Source organism: Equus przewalskii, chromosome 15, assembly GCF_037783145.1.
Source record: "Equus przewalskii isolate Varuska chromosome 15, EquPr2, whole genome shotgun sequence".
Lineage (NCBI taxonomy): Eukaryota > Metazoa > Chordata > Mammalia > Perissodactyla > Equidae > Equus > Equus przewalskii.
In genome coordinates, this window is record NC_091845.1 from 51494695 (window position 1) to 51502764 (window position 8070).

Below are 8070 nucleotides of genomic sequence, written 5' to 3' on the forward strand. Positions count from 1 at the left end.
GAAGATTAGCTGTCCATATATGTGCAGTTTTATTTCTAGTCTTTCAGTTCTGTTCTATTGATCTGTGTGCCTGTTTTTGTACCAGTACCATGCTGTTTTGATCACTGTGGCTTTGTAGTACATTTTGAAGTTAGGGATTATGATACCTCCAGCTTTGTTCTTTTTTTTTCAGAATTGCCTTAGCAATTTGGGGTCTTTGGTTGCCCCATATGAATTTTAGGATTCTTTGTTCTATTTCCAGGAAGAATTTCGTTTGGATTCTGATTGGATTGCATTGAATCTATAGTTTGCTTTGGGAAGTATGGACATTTTAACTGTTTATTCTTCAATCCATGTGCATGGAATCTCTCTCCATCTCTTTATGTCATTATCAATTTCTTTCAGTAATGTCTTATAATTTTCATCGTGTAAGTCCTTCACCTCCTTTGTTAAATTTATTCCTAGGTACTTTATTCTTTTAGTTGCGATTGTAAATGGAATTGTATTCTTGAGTTCTCTTTCTGTAAGTTCGTTATTAGCATATAGGAAAGCAACCGATTCTTGTGAGTTGCTTTTGTACCCTGCAATTTTACTGTAGCTGTTAATTATTTCTATTAGTTTTCCAATGGATTCTCTGGGGTTTTCTATATATAAGATCATGTCGTCTGCAAACAGTGAGAGTTTCTCTTTTTCACTTGCTATTTGGATTCCCTTTATTCCTTTCTCTCACCTACTTGCTCTGGCCAAAACCTCTACTATGTTGATTAAGAGTGGTGATAGTGGGCATCCTTGTCTTGTTCTTGCTCTCAGGGGGATGGCGTTCAGTTTTTGCCCATTGAGTAGGATGTTGGCTGTGGGTTTGTCATATATGGCCTTTATTATGTTTGTGATATTTTTAACATGAGAAGCTCAAAGTTTTTATATGGTTATTTTTACTATTATTTTAATTTACATCTTATGAATTCTGAGTCCTACATAGACTACTTTATCTTCTTCAAGATAATATGTAAATTCAATCAAAATTAATTTTAGCATTTTTGTGGTTTATTTATTTATTTATTTTTTGGTGAGGAAGATTGTCCCTGAGCTAAAATCTGTGCCAATCTTCTTCTATTTTTGTTTGTGGGATGCCGCCACAGCATGGCTTGATGAGCAGTGTATAGGCCTGAACCCGCGAACCCCAGATTGCCAAAGTGGAGTGCATGGACTTAACCACTACACAAGCAGGCCAGCACCCAAATCCTTTTTGTTAAGTGTATACAAAAGCATTGTTTATATATGTGACTGCTAAATGCATAATTTGTATTTATTTTATTTTTTCTACCTAACTATTGTTCACACATGGGAATTTTTTAAAAAATTCTTTTTTTAGCATTTATGTATACAGTATGACACTTAGACAATGTGACAATTATGACACACAAATATGGTGAATTGTATTTATAGTGAAGTGTCTTCACCAGGCAGAGTATAGTTGCAGATAGTAGAAACCAATGTCATGATTTCAAACAGAAAGTATTCAAAACTGGAGTCCAGGTCTAGGGTGACTCTTCAGATGGTCCCATAACAGTTGTGCAGAACTGACCCCCCAAGCAGCTGCTACCTTAGTCACACCAGGGAAGCAGAAGAATCAGGAAACCTCTGAGCCTGCTGAGGGCTCCAGTACCACATGACCTTAGCAGAGATCTTGGAATCGGAGAGCTGCCTCCACTCCTGAGGACTTGAGGAAATCACCAATTAAGCTGAGATCTGGATAAGATACGATCGCCTTCATAATTGTGGGTCTTGTCAGCTAACAACAAAACTGTTAGTCATGTCCGTCTCTCTCCCACAGGGAATGTGTCGTACGTGGAAGTTTAGCTATTCACTCTCTTCACTGCACACATGCTCCCTCTAAGGAAACTGGCATACATCTTGAAGGAACCAACCTACCATATTTTTTATGCTATTCTAAGAATGAACCACCCTTGCACACTTACCATTTGGATTATGATGTATCTTATTTTTAAAATACACTGAATTATATTTTATTATAAATAGTTTTAAAAGTTTTACCTTAATATTCATAAGTAAAGTTAGTCTATATTTTCCATTATTGTTGCTCTCTTTGTAAATTTTTGAGTGTTATCATTAAAATAAGTGTGAAAGTATCATTTAATACGGATGCCTTAAAGACTCCCTCTACTCTTAGACTGATGTCGATTTGTCTTTATCCTCCACTTATTTTTGCTGCTATGTTATTGTAGGCACTTGTCCCTCTTTTTATATTTCACATTTTTGAGTCGCATTGTTTTAGACATGTTTTTGCATCAAATACATTTTGGGTATTGCTTTTTAATGCAATCAGAGACTTTAATGCTTTCAGTAGATTAAAATTTATATCATTTTTCTATTGAACTAACAAAATTGATCTCCCTAGCCTCTTCTTATGTTACTTTCTCCTTTTTAATGTTTTCTGTCTTTTTGCTATTGGGTATGTATTTTTCAGGATATGTGAGCTATGAGTGTGTGTGACTTCCTTCTCATTATTTAGCTGGTTAAGTTCATTGTTTATAGTACACAACTCTCTAAGTCATCTTTGTGCAACATGTACAGAGTGCCTTTTATGGAAAGTGAAAAAGTAAGAGTTTACATTTCCTATCACCTCCCCTGTTCATTCCGGCTTTTCATATTTATTATTGTTGTTATTATCAGCATATTCTTAATATTGCTTCTACTGCTGATGTACTCTATAACTTTGTTTTTCCCTTTCTAGGTGTATCTAAATTAGGCAGAAGCTATTAGCAGACTATTTAAAAAATATAAGAAAATTTGCACATTCTTTCTTACTACCTCCTTTATGATCCACCTCCAGGTTTTGTTTTTGTCATATGTGCTTTTTTGTTGTCAGAGACCCTAATATTCACTTTCTGCAACCATCTTCCAAAAGATATTAGTCTTCGTTCCATATTTAGATGAATCCAGCACTCACATCAGTCCTGTTTCCATGCTTTCACCTTTCACATCCAGTTTTGTTGTCAACTTCCTTTCACAAGAATATTTCATGTTCCTTTTCAACAACATAAATGGCCAAAAGATATGCCTGCTCAATACGGAAAAGAACTGCGAATCTCCACCAAATGGGGCAAAATACTTCGTACCACTAACGATCAAGGACTGACAAGTAACATGCTGTAATCACACTTCTTTTTTGCTATTGTAACAGTCTGCTAGGCACCTATTCCAATGTCTATTCTCCTCTTCCTCTCTGCTGATAAATTCTTGCTTTTTGATTGAGCATATTGCTATTGAGAAAAAAAAAAAAACCTGCAATTTTCAGTTTCACTTGTAACTGAGTATATTCATGTGGTGTTCTGGCCAATGAGATGAAATTGGAAGTTTAATATGGAATTTCTGGGAGTGCTTCTACAAGAAAAGCAAGTCTAATCTAGAAGGGGCTCTTTTCTGCCCCTCTGTTTTTCCTCCTTCTTCCAATTTGCAATGCCAAGGTGATGGTTGGAGTTCTCCCAGTAGACATTTCTGTACTATAATTTACCTTGAAGTAGAGAAACCATGTGCTAGAATTATGAAGACAAACGTTAGGAGACAAGGGTCCTTCACATGTAGAGGACTATGTCCAAATTTCTCATACCTGAGACATAAATAAAGGTTTAAATTGTTTTAACCAATGTCATTTGGGTATTTCTGTTATGTGCAACTGAATCTATTTTAATTGACAAGCCTGTTGTGTTGAAAAGATTTTTTTAAATGTGTTGACAAGAGCGTGGGGAAATAGGCAAACTCCTACATGGTTAGTAAAAGTCAGTGAGAAATTTTGTACTACATGTGAAAAACCCACAGACGCAATGATTTTACTCCTAGGAAAATGGTGTGATAAGTTATGATATTTCATATGATTAAATACTCTGAGGACAAGGTCAGTGTATAGCAATTTTTAAAAATGTCCTGGAATGAACACTCCAAACAATATTTTATATACTATGTAATGGCCCTGCTTTAAAAAGAAAAAACATAAAAATAAGGTGAGCATGAAAGACAGAGAGAGAGACGGAGAGATCATGGGTAAAATATAACAAAGAATAAATAAAAGTCTAAGGGGAAAATGACAAAAGCCATGATTGACTAAACACAGGAAATAGTGAGAATGCTGAGGACGAATTAAATACATTTACAGTCATGAGGGACACGATCCCACTTATCTGGCTTTGGGTGTAAAGTTTTCTTAACAGAATTGGAATGCCACACCTCCAACAGGAAGTGGTCCACAGCCTCCCTTGTCCTTCTGTTTCCTCACTCTGAATACTAACATACATACTAAGCACTAAAATGAATGCTGGCCGAACATAGGTGTCACCAGTTCTGTGAAAACTTTCCTCTGACTCTTTTCATATTGTCGATGAAACACTGAAAATATGCATATGCATCTAGGCTAGTGTGTGTGGGTGCTAAGAGAGACACAGAGCTGGAAGAAATTCAGTCTGAATTCAGCTCCAGAACTGCGCTATAAAATGGAGGAGTGGTTTCTGACAACAGGCTTAGAAACTGTGTCCTCATTCCCTCTACTTTTCAGTGTGACAGTTGTGTGAGGAGAAGAGACTCCTGTCAAGGAGCTCATGACCCAGGGTCTGGGCCATAGACGAGGATGTGGTTTTTGAAGGGAGCACCTTAGAAGAATGGCCACATGAAATTGTAGAAAAGATGAAGTCCAATTCTATGACTTCCGAGCACTTGACTGTCTCCACGAGAGAAGAGAGTTGCAGGCTTTTAATTATCTCCATGAGAGAAAAGAGTTATTCATTATCAAAGGTTTAAGTTCCAAGCACAGAGCAGGTGCCCACACAGGAAAACACAGGGGAATCCTCACGTTGCACTCTCTAGCAGTCACTCAAGAATTAACTCTCCCCTTTCCTCTGCCACACCACACACTTTTTCATTCTCTCTTCTGTAAGTGTGTGATTGTAACTTAGTTGATTCCCTTCTTGACTGCCAGCACCTATTTATCTACTCAAGGCTATTTTCTGCCAGCTTCTTTGGGACAAACACCAGAGAAACATCATCTTCCTCACTTGAAGCACAAATGGCAAAGATACAATTTCAATATCTTCCTAGGAATATGAAGGAAGTGAAAAAAAGACGTTTCATATATATTCCCAAATTACTACCCAGAAATACTATATAGATTTACACTTCCACTGGATCTACATAATTGTGTAAATTTCCTTTACTTTTATCAACAGAGGTTATGATTCTTCTTTAAACGTTCACTGGTGTGACAGGATAAGGACATATGATATACATTCATTTGATTAAAAGTGGGGTTTAAAATTTTATCGACCATTTATAGTCTGTCTCTCATGATTTGTTTCTTCATGTCTTTAAACTTTTCATGTTTGTGTTCATCACCTTTTTAATTTATTTGTAATTGCATTTTGTATATGAAGGATATTGACCCTGTGTCATAGTTGATTAATGGAAAATAATTTCCCATGTTTTCTTAAAGTTTGTTATAATAAAACTCTAGATTCTACCCAGTAAGATACAATTCAGGCAATCTCTGATTGTATACTGGAGTTGTCTCTTGGGAAATGATGCCCTATTCTATTCTAGGCATCGTGGAGCCATACCATGAGTTTGAAACAGGTAGTAGACAATCTTTGGGGTTAAGGTCAATGATTCTAACTCTTCAACAAAGGAGAATTTGAGATAAAATTGTGTGAATTTATGTGTATGTGTGTACATGTGTGTGAATGTATATTGTGTAAGAGAAGAATCAAGTCCTTGTTTTTCCTTATAATCAGAGTCTTCACTTATTTTGTTTTGTTTTGTTTTGAGGAAGATTAGCCTTGAGCTAATGTCTGCTCCCAATCCTCCTTTTTTGTTTTTTGTTTTTGCTGAGGAAGATTGGCCCTGAGCTAATATCCATGCCCATCTTACTCTACTTTATATGTGGGACACCTGCCACAGCATTGTTTGATAAGAGGTGCAAGGCTCCACACCCAGATCCAAGTTGGCAACCCTGGGCAGCAGAAGCAGAGCATGCGAACTTAACTATTACGCTACTGGGCCGGCTCCAAAGACTTCACTTGTTTCTTGATGTTGCTTTGTTTATGGTAAAAGTTTATGCATGTTTAAATAGTTTTTTAAATGAATAAAGTCAGTCAATAAGTAGGTAATAGATTTTTTCCTCACTGAAAACTTCTAAAGAAGGTGATCAGTTCCCTTTCTAGCTATTTTTGCCTTCTTTCATGACAGAAAAATTTAGTTCCACGTTTTTTTAGAAATCCATGCCTCACATGTTTCAATAAATATTTTAGATCCTAGAAATAGTAAGCCAAAGAGCTCACTTTTCTGAGAAAGGTCTTTGGATGATTATAGGCATTCTGTTGTTTTCTTTATCACTTACCATAAAAGTTTGCGGGGCATAAATAAACAGTAGTCTGACTGTATTGCCTGGCTTGAAAATGTAAGCTAAGACAATAATTCCCATATTAGACAAAAATAAAATTATTTTATTGATTATAAATTTTACCACTGAGTAATTTTAACTGTCAAAGTTCATAAACACAGCATGTATGGTATCATTGGGAGAAAAAGACATTTTCCGGTGCCCAGGAGGGCAAGACTGGGATAGATTCAAAACATCGTCATAGACTCAGAATGCAACATGCAGAAGGAACATGCTAGGCTGGGATGAGCTGGGATGAGAATGGGGAACACCAAATATTCAAGAGTACTCTTCAGGAGCCAAAGAGTCACAAACACGAACAGGGAATTGATGGCAAGAAGGGTCAGCAAGAGAGGGCATATCATTGCTTCAAGGATGACGGTTATCAAGCTAAAGGAGAATCTATGTGATGTCACTGAAAAAAGTGTAGACTTTGCAGTCAGACAAACACAGGCTACAATCCTGGCTATAATATTCTGGGTGACCATGAGTGGGTTACTTATCCTCTAGGATCCTCAATTTTCTCATTTGTGAAATTATAGTAATGAAGCCAATCTCACAGGATTGTTTACAAGTCCAGTGAGACACCTATGCGAAGTACTGTGTGGGACGTCTCCTCCTTACATCCTGCTTTCTCACATTCACTCTAGTCGTGCTGTAATAACCCAGACTACTCAGTTGAAAACTGATAGCACCTTGCTTCAGCTCTGCATGTATCTCTGACTTTCTTCCTCAGTGTCCCCTGACATAGAGTTATGGGGCTCCTATAGACATCTTCCAGGCACTCACATAGGCAAAGCCCAGAACCTCTGTGGGAAACTTTTAAGCGATAGGGCATAGGCATTAGTGGATAAACGCACTCTTCTTATGTCCCTGGAGGTGGAGAATTTGGAGGTCTATTCTTTAAGATCTTGGAGGCTCCAACCTGAGAATTTACCCCTGATCTGGCTGCTTTTCCTGTTTTACAAACTCCCAGTCCCTCACTCTTGTTCCCTGTGATCACTTCCCAGTCTGTATTATCTGCCCAGGCTCCCCTATCTCAAGCTCTGTGTCTAGGAGGAACTTAGGGTAAGAGAAGTCCCTAGTCAAGCCTGTACTAAGAGCCTTTGAACATTAACGCCCTAACTTTGGATTCCTCTGTTTTTTAAAAACCAACCCCACATCCCAGCTAAGCTAATATCTTCTACTTTAGAGTTGTGGTCCATTAAATGCTGGATGGGAACCACAAAATATGCTCTCCAGCTTTAATACCTTGTGGACTAAGTCTCCCATTAAAAGCCATTTTTCTGTGTATTTATCAAAAGTCAGCATCAGGCATTTAGAAGTCAGTAGGTAAGTTTACCATTCACATGTTAATTCATTCCCACTCAATAAATCATTTAATTCCTGTTAAGTATACCATACTGTGGGGGAATGAAAGAAGGACACACAAATACAATGTCCATCCTAGCCCATGCCCTTCTCAGGAAAGGAGATACATGAACATTACGACACTGTAGACTATCTGAAAAGCCAACATGACATTTATGCCATTACAACTGTCATACAAATTTTTTGAGAGTCTTATTATAACTCAGAACGCCAGAAAAGTGACCTAAATCACTTCCTCCTTTTAGGTGTGGCCGATCTCCCCCACGAAGTCCCAC